We start from the raw sequence: 23,531 nt of genomic DNA, 5'->3' as shown, positions 1-23,531 counted from the left end.
TTTTAGAAAGTAGAGAGAGATGACCCAAGTTCAGGAAGCCAGGGCTTAGAAATGGTTTGGATGGAGTTAAGAAATAATAAAGACAAGAATTCACTTGTGAGAGTGGCATGCAGGCCCTCAAACATTAATCACACTTTAGAACAAGAGTACAAATGAAGAAGTAATGGGAGCTTGTCAGAAAGGTGTGGCAATAATAACAATTTTTTCATATAATTATTTCATGGGGGATTTTAATCTGCATCTAGACTGGAAAAATCAGATGGGCAAAAGAAACCAAAATGAGGAGTTCATAGAATTGCTTTGGGATAGTTTCTTCAGACAACATGTTCTGGAGCCAACCAGAGAGCTATACTAACTATACTATACTAACCTGTTTAACAAGATGGGATTAATTAATATACCCAATATATAAGTACTCCTAGATAGCAGTGAACAATAACTGATTGAATTTTCCATTCTGTTTGAGAGAGACAGACAGACAGACAAGAATGGGTCCAAGACAAGTATTTTAAACTTTAGTAAGTGCAAGTATGAGGGAGTGAAAACAGCTAGCTAAATTGAACTGGCAAATTAGATTAAGAAATTGGACCATTGAGATAGAATAACAGACATTTAAGGGGATCATTAAAAATGCATAGAATAAGGAAGAAAAATTCTAATGGGTGGACCCACCTTCCGTGGTTAACCAAACATATTTAAAAGTAGTATCACACATAAAGAAAAAGCAGATAATTGTGGAAAGATGGGTGGCAGGTCAAAAGACTGAATAGAATATAGAAAACAGCAAAAAAGGACAAAAAGATTAATAAGGAAGGAAAAATATAGAATATGAGATAAAGCTAGCTAGTAATATAAAAATGATAGAAAGAATTTCAACAGGTATTCAAAAAGAGGAGAGTTAGCAAAGTGAGAGTTAGTCCTACAGGAAATGATTCTGGGGAATTAATAATGGAAACCAAGCAGGTGACAGATAAATGAAACAGGTATTTTGCATCAGACTTCACTTTAGATGATATTAGTAACAACTGTAAATGAGGAATTAGAAGGAAAGGAGGAACTCGGGAAAATTATAATCATTAAGGAAGTGGTACTGAGCACTTTGTTGGATCTCTAGACTGACAAACCTTTGGGTGCTGATGGACTTCATCAGAAGATATTAAAAGAAATGGCTAGTGAGATAGAGATAGCGGTCTGTTTTCTTTTGAACAACCTTTCATCATCTTCCAACCATCTAAGATCTCTGAGCTCCTTCATTTCTGAACTCTTGCATATCCCTAACATCTTTGCTGCACGTACCAAGTGCCAAGGTTCTAAGCCCTTGAAATGCTGCCCTAAATGTCTTCACTTTCAGTTTCTTTAGCTCATTCATAAAAACCTACCAATTTGACCAAAGTTTTTGAAAAGTGATGAAGTCCATCAGCACCCAGAGGTTTGTCAGCCTAACTCTAGATTTGCTTTAATTTCCGAAAATTCTCTAGGTTCAGGGAAGGTTCTGTTAAATTGGAAAATAGCAAATGCAATTTTTTTATTCAGAAAGGAAAGGAAATAGAAAACAAGAAATTAATGACCAGGTAGCTTAACATTTGCCAATGGAAAAAGAGTTGGAAGCTATTATTAAAGATGTCATAGCATGGCATTTAGAAAAATTCAAGGCAATCAGGCAAAGTCAAAAAAATTTGTGAAAGGGGAATCTTGTTCAACCAATTCATTGGAGTCCTTTGAAGAAATAACATGTGTTGTGGATATAAGGAAGTGGATGATTCTATACATAGACTTCCATAAGGCAATTCACAAAGTGAGGTTATTGAGAAAGATAAAAGCTCATGGTGTAGGAGGTAACAATTTCAGTTTGAGATAAGGAGAAATGTATTTACTCAGAGGGTGGATAACTGAATAGAAAAGTTGGGAGGTTACACTTCTGACAGGGGGCTAGAAGGTTATGTAAGTTCAGTAGATATGTTCATTCAAAACCAAGATTGATAGATTCCTGGGCATTTAAAGGAATCAAGTGATATGGAGACAGTGCTGGAGAACAATGCTGAGGAAAGAAGATTAGCCATGATCTTGATGCATGACAGAGCAGACTTGAAGGGCTGGATGGTTTATACCTGCTCTTATTTTTTCACGTTCTTTGCCCATATGTTCATTACATTGTATGAAAAGTTCCAAGGTCCTTTCACGAAATATAGGAGTTGTCTCCTCTCACACTGAGCCCCTCTCTCCTCCATGGTAGCTGCTGTGTGTGTTATTGCTGTCTGGCTGCAGTGAGCAATGTGAATTTTAGGGCTGGCACCCTTCTGATTTCTGCAGGGAAAATTGTTGGAAGCACTGTTGAGCTGAGTATGGGAACTGTGCCATTGACCATGCTGTGTAGAATTTCTGGTACTTGTTTTCCACCTACAAAAATTTCAATCACCATTGTTTAATAGCCAATTAGCAAGTACTGACCTTGGTGAGGTGATAAATTCAGGCTTTTGGGATCACTTCGTGATAGACATACTTGGAAGATGGAAAGTTACAGCAAAGTCAGTTCAGTTTTGTAGACTCTACACATGTGAGACAGGAAAGACTCCAATACTCTAGCAGATCTGACTCATCAGTAAGATATGAAGAGGCAGAACTGGCACTGGAACCTGTGATTCCTCCACTTCTCTCCGTGTAACACAGCAAGACAATGCCTTATTAGGATGAATGAATACTGGGGAGTTTATTAGGGTAGGTTTTCTGCAGCTGTGAAAATCCAACAATAAGCCACATTTTCTGTCTTGGAACCTTGCAGCCTAATGGTATGAATATTGAATTCTCCCAGTTTAGGTAATCCCCCCCCCCCCCCACCCCACCTCCACCATGCTTCTTCTCTTCTTCCCTTTCCTAGCCTTCTTTTCCTCTCTCTTCTTACCTTTTACCCATCCCCCGGTGGATCTGCTCTCCCCTCCTCCCCCACACCTGCCTATCATTATCTCTTACCTGCATCTACCTACCACCACCTTGTGCCCACCCCGCCTCCCCTCTTTTGTCCACCTATCATGGCTCTGCTTTTCCCTCCTATATATTGGGCTTCCTCTTTTCCTATCTTCAGTCCTGAAGTAGGGTCCTGACCTGAAACATTGACTGCCTGTTTTTCTCCACGGATGCTGCCTGGCCTGCTGAGTTCCTCCAGCATCATCCTGTTTTTCAGCCTTTTGTACACTTGTGGGTATCAATTCCGCAGATTAAATTCCATGAATTTAAATAATGAGAGCATATTTACGCCATTATCACACAAACAGAAACTGTAGTTAAATTGATTTATCAGAAGCTTGGTGTGGAGACTCCAAAACATAGATAATGGGTGTGTATTGTCAATTCATCAAAGGAAAGAAGATTTATGAGAGTTTGCAGAAAATCAAAACTCCCGAGTTCCTAAATGTTCCATCCCTACTTAATCCCTCCAAATATTTGCTGCACTCACTTCCTCAGCATGTAGCTAATTGGGAAACTGTTGTCATGTTCAAATTTGCAGCTTGGTGCTGCAACCAGAGACTTTATGTTTACAAAATACATTCATTGTGCAAATTTGAATTTGACCTCAGAATCCATTAAATATGTGTCCTGCCGCATAGGTCTACTCTGGATTACAACAGAATTGTTTTGCAAGATTCAGAATTCAGATTGCTGCTAGTGGGTTCTAATTGAATCTCGTGATAATTTTGGGGTGTTTGAGTACCATGTTGATAATGAGAGTCTTTTTCCACTGGGTACTCAACTTGTGACAGTAAAATTTAGCATTTTCCTGTTATTTTGCCGGAGTCATCAAATATCATGAATTATTGCTGGCTTTTCTATTTTGTCAGAAAATTGCTGTTGTATTTTACAGATAAAATGTTACTCTTTTGGATTAAATATTATTCTCTCTCTCAATACCTGTAAGTCAGGCAAAATATGTTACTTCTCAACTTACTTCCGAAAAGGTTTTTCAACAATCCACTTAATACTTTAAAGACTTATTTGAAGATCTGGTTAGTACCTGGGAACTGACAGTAGTAACAACAATAGAAGTACCTGGAGGATAATATAAATAAGGAAATATTTATGATGCTACAGTTTTTCATTCGTTCATTTGCCCATGTACTTTTAAGAACTACAACTCAGATTTTCCCAAGAGTAATACCATAGAGACCTTGAACTATAGACAATTTGCAAGTATACACCATTTACCAGAATAAAACATTCCAAGGCAATGCAGAGGAGCCACATCAAAACCTGACAGCCACAATAAGTTAAAAGGACATTTTGTGCAGTTCTGGTCACCTTGTGATAGGAAGGATATCATTAAACAGGAAAGGGTACAGAAAAGTAGTCACAAGGATGTTACCAGGATGGGAAGGCATGAGTTAAAAGGAGAGGCTGGATAGACTGGGGCTTTTTTTCCCTTGTGCATAGGAGGCTGAGGGGTGACCTTATACAAAACCGTATACAGTACCTTATATAAAATCATGCGGAGTATGGATAAGATGAATGGTCACAGTCTTTTTCCAGGGGAGGGGAGCCAGCATTTTGTGTAAAACTAGAGAGCATATTTTAAGGTGAGACGGGAAAGATTTAAGTGGGTCCTGAGGGGCAATTATTTCACAGAGAGGATGATGGTGGGCATATGGAATGAGCTGCCAGGGGAAATGGTAGAGGTGGGTACAATTACAATATTTAAAAGACACTGACAGGTACATGGGTAGGACAGCTACATGGGTAGGAAAGGTAAGAAATGTCGACTATTTATTTCCCTCCATGGGTGCTACCTGACCTGCTGAGTTCCTCCAGCACCTTTTGTGTATTGCTCCAGATTCCAGTATCTGGAGAATTTCTTGTGTTGAGGAAAGGTTTAGAGGGGTTTGGGCCAAATGCAGGCAAATGGGACCAGCTCAGTTAGGCAGCTTGGTTGGTATGGACAAGATGGGTGGAAAGGCCTGTTTCCACACTGTATAACACTATGTCTCTATGACAAATGACCAAAATATTGGTCATATTGATAGGTTTTCATTAATGAGCTAAAGAACCTGAAGGTGAAGACACTTGGGGCAGCAATTCAAAGGCTTAGAACCTTGGCACTTGGAATGGTGCAGTAAAGATGTTAGGGATATGCAAGATTCCAGAAATGAAGGAGCTCAGAGATCTTAGATGGTTGGAAGATGATGAAAGGTTGCTCAAAAAAAACAAATATCTTGTTAATCTATCAATTTTCGATCTCTGTGTAAGGAACTTGTTTCATTTCTTGATTTAGTAATTCCTTGTTCATATTGCATAGTTAAGACTATGACCTTTCAAAGTCCAGGCAAGTATACAGCAGAATACTTCAACAAATTCACCCTCTCCAGCACAATTCCCAATTTTTTTCTCTAAACAAGCCAGGATTTTAGTGACGAAACCTAAAATGAAGGTTTAGGCCCTTTTAATGCCATGTGTCTTTACATACCATGATGAAAGATTTTAGAATATAATACTTGATTATTCATGTTCCAAATCTAATTATATGCTTGTGCTTTTTCTTTGAAATGAAGAAGCACTGGTTTCAATATGTTCAAACCAACTGGGGACCTCCAGGATGTAGAAATTCGTCAATGTTTTACTCCAGGTTCTGCAGGTTATGGTCACCCTCATTTAAGAGTTGGCTGAGCATTTCCAAGATAAAGGGAGTTAATAAATCAGAAACCAGTCTCTTGCAGACTAATATAATTTAGCTTTCTCTTAAGTCATCAGTGCATGAAATTACAAAAAAAACTGCATGATGCAGCCTATCATTGGCAGGTAGAAATTAAACCGCACACATATAAAGAATTTTTCCCCTTCTAAATCTCCTAAATTGTTTGTGCCTTTAGTAAAATCAATCAATGAAAACGAAAATGAACTTGAAATGCACAATATTTAAATTTACTCTTTTGAATTTAAATGTTTCAAAGAACCTTGAGCCTTTTCATGGTAAATGGCTTTTTCTAAGACTTACACAACCTCTTAGCTGAAGTTAAACACAGGAGGCATATATGTTGCTCTTCACAATAGCATCAATATTCCTGCATCAATATAGAACACAGCACTGCATAGTAAAGTGTCAAAAGCGAAGTGAATGGTGGAAACCACATTTCTCAACCTCCTTTCCTTGGAGCAGAATTTTTGTTTTATCAGCAATGTGACTAGAGAGCTAAGTATAAAGTACAGATCATTTGAACACACTCAGTACTACTTGCTAAGTCAGTTTTTGTTCTGAATACCTTGAACTGAGTCAATGGCCAACCGAATAAATTGGAAAGTATGCCTCCCTAAGTTTTGGGGAGAGAAGCATCTTCCAAAAGGTTAATTAATTCACTTCTTTATGTGGAATGGAGTTATACAATGCCGATCACATGCACCATTTGGTCTATCCTGAGTTAGTATATCTTGACCAGGAAAGTTGCCACATTAACCACCTAATGTACCACCTACTTCCTCAGTTGCATCTCTGCATACAGGAATTCTGAAATTTTTTATCTGTTCTCTTACTAAGATTGATAAACTCTTAAGTCCTCTTTATTTTGGCCAGGATGTTAGATGCAGCCTTCAAGAGACTGCAGATACTGCAATTCTGACCAACAAGCAATCAGCTGGAGAAACTCAGCAGGTCAAACAGCATCTGTGGAGGGAAAGGAATTTTCAGTCAAAATCCTGCATTAGGACACCTGAAACATCGACAAATTCCTTTCCACCCACAGATGCTGCTCGACCTGCTGAGTTCCTCCAGCAGATTGTTGTTAGATGAAGCACTCCTGGTGAAAGAGAGAAGGAGCTTGTGTTACTCTTTTCACAAATTAATAGAATGTGGGTGTTGTTGGCAAGACCAGCATTTATTGCCCCATCATAATTGTCCTTGGACTGACTGGCTTCCCAGGCTCCTTCAGAGGACAGTTAATGACTGTGGTCTGGAGTCAGAAAAGGGCCAGTTCGTCTTGAAAGAGAATTTTCTTCCCTAGGGTGAACTGATGGTTTTAACAACACTCCAATAATTTCATGGTCACCATTCTGAAAGTCGCCATTTATTCCAGACACTATTTACATTTCAATCCGCAATGATAGGATTTGAACCTACATTTGTGGTCCAGTCTTTTGGATTACGTTTCCATTATGAAACGTTTATGCTTCCAAATTCAGTTCCTGCCCTTAGAATGAGATGAATTCTCTGATCCTGAAACAGAATGACTAATCTATGATAAAAACAGAAAATGCTGGAAACACTCAACAGGTCAGGCAACTTCTGTGGAAAGAGAGACAGAGTTAATGTTTCAGGTTAAAGACCCTACTTCCAAGACATAAGGCACTACAGAGGCTAGAATCTGGAGCAAGAAAAAATCTGCTGAGTTCCTCCAGCAGGTTGTTTGTTGACCCTTCTTCTGAACTGGGAAAGAGATCATGGAGTTGAGTGTTTGGATATCACAGGGATCTCAGAATTTAGAGGGATGAGGTTGAACTTCAGGGAAACAGAAAGTAAATCGGTTGCTGGTGAGGAAATAGTTCAGCTTCTCCTGGCTCCTCATGGATGTGGCATCTAGGGCCTCCCTTTTCCTGCTGGGGTTCCCTGCTAAAAACCTGCTGCTTTCTAGTATTCATAGAGATACATAGAGATACAGTGACTGACCTGGAATAGATTGTCTCCTGAACCTAGCATGTCCCTTTAATAGTGGAAGAAGGCAGGTGTGGGGAGGTGAGGGGAGGTTTGAAAGTTTTACCTATATTGTGTCCCCTCACGATCTGAATCAAACCTTTCTGTACTTGGGGCTAAATTTACCCTGGACTCTGTCTCTAATGCAATGCTACCAGCACACTTTATCTTGATCTATTGGGATTGAATCCCCCTAAATTATTGCACAATGCTGGCATCAAGGACACAGAACACTGAAAGGCAAAAACCTATAGATGCTAGAAATCTGAAATAAAAACAGAAAATGCTGGAATACTCAGCAAATGAGGTAACAAGTCTGGAGAAAGAAACAATTAATATTTCAGGCGAGTTAAAACCAATGGCAGGTTATTTTTTTATTCCATAGAATACAAGTGCTTATTTTGTGTAAAGTGAGTGAGGGGTAAAGGAAATTTGACTCTGTAGAAGTACATCGTTATTCTTAAATTTGTCTTATCTCACAGAATAAAGGCAGGGTGAACTTGTGCTTTCTTCCTCCCTCCCCCTTCATATTTGTATTGTTTTCTGAGGGAAGGGCAGAGAGTTCCAACAAAGGAAGATAAAAATAATCATACACGGGACGATAAATTGGCAGAGGGTATTTTGCATATCAGTGGGAAGCAGAACCAGAAGGAGATTTTAAGGAAAAGCCATGAAAGAACAATGCACTTAAAAATAAACCATGGGCTGAATTGTCTGAGCATTGCAGCAGTCCACATGTAATTTAATACTGTGAAAATCATTGTGTTTTAATCCCAATCATTGGTATCAAACGTTGTGCAAAGCCGGCTGCAGTAAAATGCTAGAAGTCCCTAGTTTAAATGATATGCACTGAATGAAGCCATTAGCGTTACCCTTATAATGTCAGTATCAGTGGTTCTGCAGCAAGAAGACTGCGGTTCTGCTACACTAACACTGTTAATAGAACTGACACAAATAATATCTTGCACTGATATCCTGCCAAATATGGTAGCTTGTCATTGAAAACTGTTCTAGATTATTCAGGTTGAAGATGATGCAAGTCCCTACTTCTGAAAGAAACTTAAGTTCGATTTTATGAAAAATCTATTAGAAAGTCTATTGCTAAACATTGACTACTGAACATTTTCCATGGTCAATGTTTTTGTATTCCATAAGATGCATTAAAATGGATATTTTCACTGTGCTGGTTTCTCAGAAAGCCATTTCTAATATATAGAACATAAAAAAGAAGAAAATAATTGTACCACAAAAATATTAATAGTTCATGTGTATTGCAGCTTTTATAATGCATAGACCCTCCACACACACATACACACACACATACACAAACACATGCACACACACATATGTCTTTTACACGTACAAGTATGCACACATCTCTAACATACCCATAGCACACTTAAAAAGTGTGAAAGACTCAGAGGGAGTAAAACTTTTGAAGTGGTCTGGGAGGGCATTTTGGGTCAGTACATCAATAGTCTGATCAGAGATGGGACAGTCCTGGACCTAATCTTGGCGAATGTAGCCAGGCAGGTAGTTGGAGCATTAGTGGGAGAGCATTTTGGAGATAGTGACCATAACTTTGTAAGTTTCAAATTATGGAAAGAGCATGTTCCAGAAATTAAGGTCCTGGATTGGTATTGGTTTATTATTGCTACATGTACCAAGATACAGTAAAAGTTTTTGTTTGCATGCCATCCAGACAGATCATGACATACATTGAGGTAGTAAAAAGGAAAACAGAATGCAGGATATAATATTACAGTTGCAGAGAAAATGCAATGCAGGTTGACAAATAAAGTGCAAGGAGCACAGCGAGGTAGATTGGGAGATCAAGAGTTTACCTCTTAGCGTATGAGAGGTCTGTTCAAGAGTCTGACAGCCGGATAGAAGTTGTTCTTGAGCCTGGTGGTATGTGTTCTCGAGCTTTTATATCTCCTGCCCAATGGGAGAGGGGAGAAGAGAGAATGACTGGGGTGGGAGAGGTCCTTGACTATGTTGGCTGCTTTCCTGAGGCAGTGGGAAGTGTATACAGAGTCAATGGATGGGAGGCTGATTTGTGTGATGGACTGGGCTGCATTCACAACTTTCTGCAACTTCTTGTGGTCTTGGGCAGAGCAGTTGCCATTTCAAGTCTGATTTTAATATCATAAGACAGGAGTTGGCAAATGTGGACTGGGTGCAGTTACTTGTGAGTAGGTCTACAACTGACAAATGGGAAGCATTTAAATGTGAAATAGAGAGAGTTCTGGGCCAATGTGTTCCCATAAGACTGAATGCAAATAACAGCATGTCCAGGGGACCCTTGATGTCATGGGGTATTAGAGAGCTGGATTATATACAGTATATAAAAAAAACAAGCACATGATAGGTATAGTGAACTGAAAATGGGGTAGGGGGCAGTGGCAGGCACTCAGGAGTATAGAAAGTGTAGGGGCATTCTTAAAAAGGAGATCAAGAGGGCAAAGAGGGGGGATGAAATATCATCGTCAGGCAGGATTACGGAAAATCCCAGAACATTTTATATTAACCAGCAAAAGAGAAGGGCATATTAAGGATCAAAGTGGCAATCATGTGTCATGCCAGTGGATGTAGGCACAATCCTGAAGGAATATTTCTCATCCTTGTTCACTAAGGAGAAGGACATTGTAGCTGGAGAACTCATGGAAGTGGGAGGTGAAATTCTAGAACATGTTAGCATTAGGAAGAGGTATTAGATGTCTTGGCAGGCTTAAATGTGGATAAATCCCCAGGGCCTGGAGAGCTGTATACCACATTGCTATGGGAGGTGAAGGAGGAAATTGCTGAGGTCCTGACATAGACTTTTAAACCTTTAGCCACAGGTGAGGTGACAGATGACTGGAAGACAGCAAATGCGGGATTCCAGATGAAGGGTCTCGACTCGAAATGTCGACTGTCCATTTCCCTCCACAGATGCTGCCTGACTTGCTAAGTTCCTCCAGCGTTTTGTTTTCTTGCTCCAGATTCCAGCATCTGCGGTCTCTTGTATCTCCAATGAGGTAGCTTTATTCAAGAGGGCAGCAGGGATAAGCTTGGTTTCTACAGGCCTGTGAGTCTAACATTGGTGGTAGGAAAGCAATTGGAAAAAAAAATCTGAGGTTCAGAATTAACCTAAGCATGGAAAGGCAGGGATCAATCAAGTACAGTCAGTCTTCCTTAGTTAGGGGAGATCCTGTCTGGCCAATTTGACTGGAATTTTTGAAGAGGTAACAAAGTGTGTTGCTGAGGGCAGTGCAGTTGTTGTAGGTTACATAAACTTTAGTAAGGCGTGTGACAAGGTTCCAACATAGGAAACTGGTCCAAAGGTTAGACCTCATGGGATCCAAAGTAAATTGGCAAATTGGATCCAAAACTGGTCTGCTAATAGGAGGCCGAGGATGATAGTGGTGGAATGCTTTTGTGATCAGTGGTATATCACAGGAGTGAGAGCTGAGACCCTGTCTGTCATGTACATTACTAATTTGGCTGTGAATGTAGGAAGTATGATTCGTAAGTTTGCAAATGATATGAAGATTGGTGGTGGTGTTGCTAGCAAGAAACAAAGTCTTAGCTTACAGGAAGATATTGATCAGTTGGTAGAATGGGGAGAGCAATGGCAGATGGAATTTAATCCTGATAAGTGTGAGGTGATGAAGAACTAAGGACATACACCATGAATGATAGGGTCCTACGGAGTTTGACGGGCATAGATGGGGGAGATAGTAGGAAACCTTACCCCATAGCAGAGGTATCCAAAGCAGAGGACGTGGTTTTAGGGTAAGGGGAACGAGATTTAGAAGGGAACTTGAGAAGAAGTTTTTCACCCATAGGGTGGTTAGAACCTTGAAGTGGGTAATCCCTCAAAATTAAAGTATCTGAGTACTTGAATTTCCAAGGCACAGAAGGCGACAAGCCAAATGCTGATAAATGGCGTTAGTGTAGATGGGTAATTGATGGTCAACATAGACATGATGGGCCAAAGGGCCTGTTTCTGTTGTATGACTCTGTATGACCCTTGGAGAAAACGTACCCCTAAGCCCTCACAGACCTTTAAGATACTCCTAAATTAACAGACTCCATAATATATACTTGCACATAAAATGCACTGCTAAGTGCACATACTGCCTTATGCATGCACAGATATAACACGTATGGATTTCATAGCACAAACGAACCAAAAGCAGTAAAGTGGCATGACTGTAGCACTCCAGCTCACAGCTCCAGAAACCCAGGTTCGATCCTGACTTCCAGTACTTCTGTATGGAGTTTGCACATTCTTCCCACTCATTTTACAATGCCTAATTAACATTCCAACCCACAATCTTTGAGATGTGGGAGGAAACCCATGTGGACACAGGGAGAATGTTCAAACTCCACACAGACAGTACCTGAGGTCAGGATTGAACCTGGTATTTGGTGCTGTGAGGCAGCAGCTGTACTAGCTGCAGTATTGTGCTGACAAGTATTCAGGCTCCCTGCATATTATGCTGTGGCTACTCACAGTACCACATTAGGCTTCACTGTGGTGCAGACTATTCCATACTTGTTATCTGAGAGATCATTGAATATCATCTCAGGACAAATGAATAGTTTATTTTGGCAATGATTATATGACACACACGAGCTAACAAACAAATGCAGACAGACGTAGATTTGAGCAGAGCCATACTGCAGTTCCAAAACTAAAGAAATCCTAGTAAAGAACTGAGTCTGGCAATGCCAACGATTACCAATTCAAGAGATATTTCCTCCTCTTGATCCACTGGATAATCTACATTGATTAATGCAGATATTCAAGTACATATCCAGGCAGGGAATGAAAATCAAACCCACAAAATTTAGGATGAAACATGAAAGAATTTGTATGTGTACATGTCTGTTTGTTAGTGCTTATGCCTACACTCATGTGCAAAGGGTAGTAGGAAATGTAACCAAGATTAACTATATATGTTTTCCATTGAAACCAGCAACTAATTAACTTGAATGGAAAGCACATTATAAAATAGGAAGCACATAAACACACCTTGTGAGTCAGGGTTATTTACTGTAGACACCAGTGGGAGGTTAATTGGACAGAAAACAATAATGTAGAACATGTGGATCAAGAAATTCAAAGCTTTGTGACAGATTGTCATTAAGGTAAGAGGTGCCCGAGGTGTAGATTTGAAGTGTGATTTACTCAGCATCAAGGAAAGTAAAAGATCATTGAGAATAGTAAAATAAGAATGAAAATAGACATTGTTACATTGGAATATGCACAAACAGACCAGGATTAATGAGTGCTGTCACATTATATATTAGCTTAATTAAAGATGTATTGCTAAGTTTACAAGAATTGTCCTATCAGAATTGTAATGTATACGTCTGAGAGGAAATAGTGGAGTAAAGAAGAATTTTAATGTGAGGAATTTCAGTGCATATTACATGTTTGATGTTAGAGTATGTTCTGGTAAAATAATGTGATCAATTGGTGGGTATTGTAGATAATGTTTGTTGCTGCTCACTTTACTGTCTATGACGAATGCCCATTCAATTTTTTTGAGTAAATGAAATACATTTTGTCGATGGCACCCACTGCAGCCATGGTGTGACAGTGTTGTTGGATAGGATGCCAATCTAGAATGCTGCACTGCTCTAGTTGGTATTGTGCTTCTCAGATGTTGCTGGATCTGCACTCATTTAGGTCAGTGGAGTGTTCATTCTTTGCCCTCACTTTTGCCTTGTAGATGGTGCGAAGGCTTTGGTGTGTCAGAAGGTGAGTTACTTGCCGCAGGATAACCAGCCTCTGACCTGCTTTTGTAGTCACAGTATTTACACTCCAGTTGAGTTTATGATCAATGGTGACCCCATAATTCAATGATGGCACTGCCATAGAATGTGCAGGGTAGGTGGTTGGTTGGAGATGGTCATTGCCACTTATCAGCCCATGTATGAATGTTGTCTAGGTCTCACTGCATGAAGGCATAGCCGGCTTGATTTGCAGAGGAAATGTTAATGGAAGAGAACATTGTGCAAACAGAAATTCTCCACTTCTCACCATGTGATGGAAAGGAGATCTTTGAAGAAGCAACTGAAAATGATTGGGCCTAGAGCTCTGTCCTGGGGAACTCCTGCAGCAAAGTCCTGGATTGGGGGAATTGATGTCCACCCAGAACCACCTTCCTTTGTGCAAAATGTACCTCCAACCATTGGTGTATTTTCCCCTTGATGCCCGTTGATTTCACTTATACCAGGATTCCTTAATGCCATATGCTTGTTGTCAACTCATCTCTGGAATTCAGCTCTCCAATCAAGGTTTGGGCAAGACTGTGATGAGGTCTGGAGCTGAGAAGTCATGACAATCCAAACAAAGCATTAGTAAATGGGTTATTGGCAAGCGTCACTTGATAGCACTGTTGACCAAACCTTTTATTGTTTTGCTGATGATTGAGAGTAAAAAGATTGGCTATTACTTAGCCAGTTCTGATTGTTCTTACTTTTTATGGTGTTAGTTGATTGGATCATCAGGAGGTAAGTAACCGACACCTGCCTGGTATCACCAGTAAAACAGAAAGAAAGTCACTCTTTACATTAGCTTTACCTTTATTCCGCATTGAAGACCTTTTCTTCTGCTATTTTAATGCAATCTTTTGACATGAGTAATATTTTCCCTGGTTTGTTATGAAAACCAAGCCATTATGCTGTAAGTCATTCCTCTCATTTCTCTCTCAGAAATCGGTAATAGCAGGAATAAAGAAAAATGACAGTAGCAATGGAAACAGCAGTCTTGGGTGTTAAGATGTGAATTGGTGAGCTTGGAAACTAAAAGCACTGAGCAGAGTGCATATGATCATAGTTAAAGATATCCAAAGTATTTTGAAACCTCTTAACATCACATGAGGATATTCTTATTCCGATGAAAGACATTTAAGCATTGCTGCCACAGATTAGCACATATCTTGGACATTATGTCCTCAACATGAGTATTTAAACCACACAAGCCCAGCAATTCATCCATTTGTACACATTTTCCATGCACAAGTTGCACAAAAAAATGGCCTTGGTATCCCCACTGGAAAATTGGGCTGTGGACTTCCATGAGTGATTCCCATTGTTCGGTCAACCTTGTGCAGCATCAGTGGCAAAACCAACTGACATCACAATTTGTGCTCAGCACATTTCTGTCAATACCAGCAGGAAATGGTCACCTTCACTGATCATAAAAAAGGGACTACGTTGCACAAGGGGATTGGCAGTTAGACTATGACATTGATGTCTTGCATACAGCATCTGACAGCCTTATTTTCCAATGATGAGCATTATGGAAAATATATCAGTGCTTGTCCCCACACTGCAGCATTTTTGTGCAATCGTAGCTACAAGCTGCGATCACTGGTCTCTTGATCAGCCTGTTCCTTGCACTGGCTTGGAGCTACTCATGGTATGGGAGTTGACTGGGATGCCCATTGCCCCGACACATAGGGAATGGCCATTTCTCTACTGTGTTTCACCCACAAGACAACTTTCTCTGCAGCTGTTCCATGTTTGGCCTGGGGAGAGGTACTTAAGTTCTGAAATGCTTCCCAGCAGTCAAAATGGCAGTGACGTGGCAATTGCAAATTGTTCAATAAGATACACATGTCCCATTTTATTGCATGTTCCTGTGTGGAGAGCACTGTTTTGAATGCATCCTTGGCCAGTGTTTTGAATTTTTGCAGCCAATCCAAGTGGTCATTAACATTTCATGTTGAGCACGCCAAGAAAGATGAAATCCATTTTCCAGGGCAAAATAGTTAATAAAGCCAAGTAATGTGAAAATCAATATCTCTGAATAGTTTCTCTAAGTACAGTGAAAGGAGGCGGTGTATGGGATGTATGTGTGAGCTTTGCAAATGAATTTAATAATGTAATTATCAGGAAGGATTCCATTAGTCAAGTGCAACAGAGAACTTAATCTTGGCATGGCATAATTTCACCTGCGAGATATAATGTTTACAAATTTAACAGACTTATGATTTTTGATTCAAATTGAGACAAAATATTTCAAAATGTTGTTTCTATTGATGGTGTCCAGCTTTCTGACATTTTGCAGCATAACCTATTAATAATCAAATATTTATCCTTTATAACTTAGCAAAGGATGGACAGAAAGATACTATATTGAAATGCCCTCACATGGTGTCACTTAGTTGTCTAAACTGGGGTAAGTTTTAGTAGTGGCCAGAGTCGAGGGTGCCCTGAGCAAAGTTTTCTGCCCCGTGCCAGGCTTGGCTCAGTGTCTGGTGGGGAGTGATCTAGAGGTGCCACCAGGTCTCAGACTGTTGCTTTGGGTTTGGGGGAGAGGTAGCTGAATTGTAGGAGAAGAAGTGTGATCGCTGATCCAAGGGAGAAGTGTCTGAAAGCAGAGCAGTGGTAGGTCATCTCTTATCCCTGGATGTTCAATCACAGGCCTTCCTGTAGATCTGTGATAGGGTTAGATGTGCTTGATGGAGATCAGGGAAAGAGTAAGCTTGGTAGGTTGGGAGGAAACATTCCTGCTTCTCCTAGGACACAGGAGATACTGTCCTTTAAAAACACTGACCATTACCACAAAGAAAACCTCACCTCCCTTCAGTCATTACATTTCCCCAAGGCCCTTAAAACCTCATCAGCCATGCTGCAAATAGGTTAAATATGAAGCATGCAGGCTCATTCCAGAGGTTAAATGATCAACCTGTCACTTGGAATCATGTTGGTTGCTTGACCCCTGTTCCCACCTTCATGAAAACTGAAGGTGAGTGGGTTTGGTGCTATTTTGGGGTCAGGTTTGAAGTTCTTAGAATTTTAACGTTCCAATGCACTCTCCATTTGTGGTGAAACTGATCTCCCTGTTAGGTTGTAATAAATGTATGATTAACATTCAGGACTGGCTAATGATCTTGAATTTGCTTGGTTTGTTTTTGGTTGTGGTGGGATGCAGGGAAGCTGTTACAAGTAATGATTTGTCTGAGCACACATTTAGATGTTGGTGGAAATAGCAGCTGACAGTTCCTGTAAAGAGTCACATTTACAAGGTATAACGTAAGGACAATATTTGATTTAGTTGTGGCAGGAAGCACTTGGCTTCACATGTTAAAATCTCCAGATGCACTAATTAGCTTTATCCTATTTACTTGCATAATATCTCTACAAATCCTTATAATCCCACTGGCTGTAGGATTGTTACGAAAATCAGATGTGTCTGAACATGGTGTGACCCTATCCTAAGGCAGACAGCTGGAGAACGGCAATCATTCTGAATAACAAAGCTGTCCTTTCAGAAACGACCTGTGGATATCACAGTTCAGTTTAAACATTTATTGTTATGCCATAATGAAAAGCATAACTTAATTTGAAAGCCTAACCTTTCATTCTTTATAGACTGGTAAAAGCATGGCCATATTTGTGACTAAGATAGTGGTCAGTTCCTGGTTGAACCTATAGCTCATCTCAGCTGGTATAGTTGTTGGGACACTAGAACCGGTCTTAGAATAATCCTATTCAGAACTGACTAATGTTCTAGAACCTGCTAGGTGTGCATTTGGTCAATGAATCCTGTTCCAAATTGCATATATAAGAACTCATCTCTGACATATCTCTTCATTAACACTGATCCCTGACCCAGACCAGCTGAAACTCATAGCCTGGATGTACATAAACAGAATGATGAGTTGGATTAAATACTGGAGAACTACCAGTGTGTTACCGCTGCAAGGACCAGTATCTTCTGAGGAAAAGCACTAAAATAATATGGTATCTTTTCACCTCCAGAAGTTGAGGCTGAAAAAAACACATGACTCTGCCTACTCTTTTTTTCAGCTTTAAAATGAGAAAAAATGGGTTTAAGTAAGTCAACATAATTATTTACAGGCAAAATACCATAGTGTGAAGTTAACATTTTCCAATGCTAATTATGTCACTTTGAGAGGCTGTGATGAGGACAGGTGTCACATTGGTACCACAGAAGATGCCTTTCAATGCTTGGGTTAGGACACCTTGTTGAACTGAACTGAATGAATGTGGCCCCTGGCTTCTCATACTTGAAGCAAACTGCAGTTGCTAAAGATGAGAATATGTTGCATTTCTCACCAAATCTCCCAGCTTGAACACAGCAAAAAGAAATAACATTTTTTTGACAGAAGAAAAGACAAACCATTGTCAGGAAATGTGTTGCAATCACAATACAAGAGCAAAAGTACACAGAGTGTTCACAGAGTGGCAAAGATTTTGAACTACAATCCCATTTAAAAATGATATGAAATTCAGAGAGAAATCTACTACAGCCTTAATGGGTTAAGATACTTCTTAAAAACTATAGCAAGCAATATGCAAAGGTTTCCTTTCCCCTCTTCTTCCTCTCACATGTTCCTGGGAACATATATAAAAAGACTGAGAAATAAGGAATTTTATGCAGGCTTTAATTAAGTGCTTTTATATATGATTTTCCTTGAGGTGTGCTTATAGAATTAAATAGTGATTGAAGGAGGTGCTCAGCTGCCTCAAATACCCCAACATTATCTAAGGCATTACAGTACTGTCTTACTATCATGTAAAGTTGTGTTAATGCACATAACATCCTGCTGTGTCCAGTCAAAACAATTCAAACAGCAGAAGCCATTTCATTGCAAGCCTTTCAATTATGTTTGAAGTCTGTAATTGCTTTTCCTTGGCTTGTGTTGGGTGGATTACAAACAATTCAAATTTCTTTGACAACATCAGTTTAAACGACAACTTGTCAAATCCATCAATGGACTTTTATCCAAATAAGTTCTCCTTCAGAACTGCGTGGAACATTGCATGAATTGCCAACTAATGAAAGACAACAAGCCTGTAAAATGAACTGTTTCCCATGGGGGAGAATTTCATTGCTGGTCACCAGTTCTGAATGCATGTGGGTATTGCCCATCAATTGAACTGCCTGCCCAACAAAGGATGAATATCTGCTGAAAACTGGGAGATGTTTGAAACATTGGATCAACTATAATATTCCATGTCCTGCAAACTCAGCAACCTTCCTGCACATTTCTGCTGGAATACAGTGGGAAGCTGTGAAAGAGACCTGGTTCTTACGTAACGGATCCCATGGGCTGAAGTTGGTTTCAGGCTTCAGAGAGAGTTCATCATAAGCCATTAAGGTATAACTGAGAACAGGATCGAGTGTGGCAGGGTTGGTTTCATGATTAGTGAGATGTGGGAGCCTGAAGGAAACCAGTGCACTAGACTCCACGAGCTGGGACCTGCTCAGCCAGGTTCCCTTTGTTTCATTGAAGCAAGATTGATATTCGTGGTTAAACCTGCATCTGATTCAGTAAAATGTGGAAATGGCATCCATGGGTTTTGTGCAGCATTGTATGGCAATATGTTAGAAAGGGCACCTCTTGTGCATTAGCCCTTCACACAGAGGATCCTTTGTTATGCAATACATTTATTGATCTTTATTTTTAATCTAATGATTTCAGCACAGGATTCAAGCCTACTGGATCCCTCTCCTTTGCTTCCATTTTGTGCAACTCAACACATGACCCATACAATTTTGTTTCTTTATAGTTGCCGCACTGTTAAATCTATATTTTTGCCATGCATCTCCTGGTGAGTGTGGAGATTCAGAACCAAATTAAAAGTATCATGTTAGAAATATGGATATCTCCTTTAGCATAAAAGATCAGCTGGGTGTTAGGGATGGAGCATGGGAGTGGAATGAATTTGACAGCCCTTTTGAAAAGTTAGCATTCTAACAATGGATCATAAGTTGCCATCTGTGCTGGGTGATTCTAAGATTCTCTATATTGGTCTCAGTGTACGTCACAATGTTGTAACACTAACATGCATAGAGATTTGGATCCATATTAGATCTTAATATTGACTGTCTCTGAAGGACCATGTTTTTGAAAGAAACTTCACTGTATGGGTCTTAAACTGATTTTCCGAAATATTGATCCAGCTTAGAGACAGCTGGTTTTCAAACAGCCATCAGCTCTTGGAAATACCAGTTGCTTTATGTGATGTGGCAAAAATCAAAGTGACAGCCTTTGGATCTTGTTGACTGGAGGATCTTCCTATAAAATGCTATTAGTTACGCTGTATTCACAAGTGGTGTAACTTCCTGCACATGTGCTGTGGCAGCTGGCGGACTTCTCTGCCAGGGAACTGAAGTGCTTGGACAGAATTTGTCTAAACTCTGCTTTAAAAACAGCAATTTGATATTCTTGCCACACTGGCAATTTAATCATTCCTTCAGCATTTCACTTTAATAAGATTAGCTCATGTTCAAGAAAGAACTATATTTGACTCTGAGTGATGAATTTCTAAATGTGCTAGCATATGCAGGTAGATTGCAAAGTAAATTACATAATTTGCTGCATATAAAAACTGGACACGTAGAAACCACGCTGAATTGCATTGACAATTAAGACTTCGAAGGGACAACAGGGTTAATATTAATAACATAGCTAAGCTGCAAAAATAAGTTGCTGCTGTTATGCGATTTTAGTAGAATTCCCTTTAAAACTATATACATTTCCCACCATAGCCAGTTTCTTAGATGTGGCAATAAAGAAAGAAGCCATTCAAGCAATGTCAAGCAGTGACATTGTGTTCAGCAGTGAGTCTGTAAAATTAAACACACATGCAAAGTTTAAACAGTTATGAAGTTTAAACAGTTGCAGTTTACACAGTTTGCCCTGACTTTCTGAATGTATTGGGATGGAATAGGAAGAGTTTCTAAAAAAGTAGAATTTTATATTGTGCTTTCATAATGATCCTTTTGCCTCTTTAGGGAATTCCAAGATATACTTTAATGGTTCTCCTGTACATCTAACCAATTATATCTCTCCAAAGACCTTGAATTATATACCAGCTCTTAGTGCTTTCACTTTGATACCCCTCTTTCCTTTCAGGCAAAAGATATGATCAATGTGGACTTGAACACATAATGTAGGCAATTACTTCAGTTCTACAGAATTGTGTATTGTCAGAGTTCTTTGTTCTTCTAATTAAATGTTGACATAAGGTCCCAGCTGCCCGATCAGGCAGTGGCATTGTTCAAAAAGCAAACACAGCCTTTGATGTCCTGCACAATATTCACCGCTCAAAAGATGGACCAACTGAACTTTAATTTATTCAACAGAAATGCTGGAAACACTCAGCAGGTCTGGCAGCATCTGTGGAGAGTTAATGCTTGCCTTGTGAGTATTGTGATATGATTAAGCTAGAGAGGGTGCAGAAAAGATTCAAAAGGAAGCTACCAAGATTGAGTGAAAAGGAAAGATTGGAAAGGCTGGGTCTGTTTTCCCTGGAGCAAAGGAGGTTGAGAGGTGACATGATAGAGGTATATAAAATTATGTGAGGCATAGATAGGGCAGATTGCCAGAGTCAGTTTCCCATGGTAGGGCTGTCTAAAACTAGAGGGCATAGGTTTGTGAGAGAGAGGACATTTAAAGGGGATCTGAGGAGTAAATTTTCACACAAAGTGTAGCTGGTATCTGAAATGAACTGCCAGAGGAGGTGGTGGAGTAGGGAACAGTAACAACATTTAAGAGGCATCTTGACAGGAACTTGAATGAGCAGGGCATAGAGGGATAAGGGATTAATGCAGGCAAGTGGGATTAGTATAGATGGGCATGATGGTTGGCAGAGGCAGGGTGGGCCGAAGGGCCTGTTTCTATTATATACAACTCTATGACTGTATCTCCAGCATTTTCTGTTTTTATGTCATGTTTCCGCATCTGAAGTTGTTTTTGATTTTCATTAGTTCTAGTTATTTATTTGGCTTATAGGCCCTTGCCACGCACAAGCATTCTGCAGGTATAGTTACATTTTAACCCTGAAGATTCGCTAGAATGTGAATGCCAAAAAAAGCCAATTCTTTCTTTGTTTTTACTAGAATCAGATCAACTATCTAAATAATCATAACTCTTGAGAAGGGATGGTGTTATCCCTCTTATCTCTGCTCCCCCCTCATGGTGGCATGATGTATATCAATGCAAGTGCGGTTGCAATGCTGTGAACCCCTTGTCTTTTATTCCATGACCTTGTGTTGCTCCATCTGGAAAAATGTGACTGTAGATTCTGAGTCCCACTACATCAGTGTAAGGGTAACATATCTGTCTTCCTCTCCTGTGGTAGTCAGTGTCAAGTTAGGGGACATATGCTTTTCTTGACAATTGTTCTGCTGAATGCACCATGAGTGCACAGGATGAAGGGACAGGGATTGTGATGTCAAATGGTTGCTTTGCTTGCATCTCCACCCCTCCATAGTGGTACAGATGGCTGCTTGGCCTCCTTGGTCAACGTGTAGTTTGTATTATTCCCAGCGTCTTCAAAGCCGTGATACCTTAACACCAAATATTTATTGTTCCAATAGGCCCATTTGCTCTCGTTTGTAAACCAGGTCCATCCTGGTTTCAAGGCCTCTGGGTGTAATGAGGCTGATGTAAAAATCAGGTAATCCCCACCTTGAAACTGACAATGACATTGGCTGCAACAAAGAAGGCCAACAGGTTTGTTAACCTTACACTAAACTAGTCGGAAGATTAATCATGAGAGTCCTATTGAAATTTCACCTCTAGGTAACTAACTCCAACTGACATTATCTTGCATTATGGACCATGGCTAATTTTGAATAATTAAAAAAGAAAACTGATAACCAGTCAAAGTTAAGTGACTTGTTTTTATTTCTTGGTGAATCTGTTTAAATTGAACCCAGCACAAGTTAAACCCTTTAGGGAAATGGCTATTTGCAGTGACTGATCAAAGCTCTCTCAAAATTCCTAACTTCTTTTGAATTTGCTGATGGATATCCTTTCATTATGTATTCTTAGTTATTATTTCTGTCCTACTGTGCACTGTGTGTGTGTGTGTGTGTGTGTGTGTGTGTGTGTGTGTGTGTGTGTGTGTGTGTGTGTGTGTGTGTGTGTGTGTGTGTTTAATTTAATGTTATTTTTACAGCATAAAGTTAGTAATCTGGAGTACAGCAAGAGATTTTCCTGCAGGGTATGTGATTGTGCACAGTAGTACAAAGGAAACTTGATTGGTATTCAATATGTCCAGCATTAGATCTTAAATAATAGGACCAGGAATAGGCCATAAGGCCCCTTGAGTGTGTGCTACCATTCAATAAGGTCATGCTATCAGCTCCACTTTCCTGTCCCCTGTAATCCTATATTCCCCTGTAGTTCAAAAATCCATCAGTTTCAGCCTTGAATATGTTCAATGACTTAGCCTCCACTGCTCTCTGTGGCAGATAATTTTAAAGGTTCATGAACCTCTGAGAGTAGAAATTGCTCCTCATTTCTGTCTTAAATGGATGAACATAATTCTGAAACTTTTCCATATTCCAGATTCCCCCATGAGGGGAAATAACCTCTCTGTATATACCCTCTCAGTTCTCCACAGAATCCAACATGTTTCAATAAGATCAGCTGCTTCTAAACACTAATGATCTTTTCCTCATGTCAACCCCTTCATCCCAGGAGTCCACATTCTCTGAACTGAGAATCCACATTCCCAGAGGACATTCTGTATTGCAGCATTTTTTAGTTTTTTCTTCATTTAAACAATATTCTATCTTTCCAGTCTTCCTCTCATAGTGGATAACCTCTTTACTAGCTATTCCCAACTGTTTCAGGCCAGCATCCTTTGGTAGTCAGGTCCTTTTTCTCAGACATAGGTCATTCTGTTTAATTCTTTGCTGACAAATGAGCAACTGAAGCAACAAATAAAAAAAAATTGGACTGTATTTCTAAATCATAGGGTTTTATTCTTGAACAGATTGGAATGATGAATGTTGTAGCAGTGAAGGTTTTTGTTTTATTGCACATAATGACAGCAGTATTGCCACTGGGACATGGCAGTAACACACAGAACTGCACTG

At 39.7% G+C, this 23,531-nt stretch overlaps 1 protein-coding gene across 5 annotated transcripts in view; it reads left to right on the top strand.

The window, feature by feature from the left end:
* The window catches only part of sv2ca (synaptic vesicle glycoprotein 2Ca), a 120,093-nt gene that overhangs the window by 9,980 nt on the left and 86,582 nt on the right, over window positions 1-23,531 (top strand). The gene's annotated exons all lie outside the window — the stretch shown is intronic.

Source organism: Pristis pectinata, chromosome 7 (assembly GCF_009764475.1).
Source record: "Pristis pectinata isolate sPriPec2 chromosome 7, sPriPec2.1.pri, whole genome shotgun sequence".
NCBI lineage: Eukaryota > Metazoa > Chordata > Chondrichthyes > Rhinopristiformes > Pristidae > Pristis > Pristis pectinata.
This window is presented reverse-complemented; position numbering and strand designations above follow the sequence as displayed.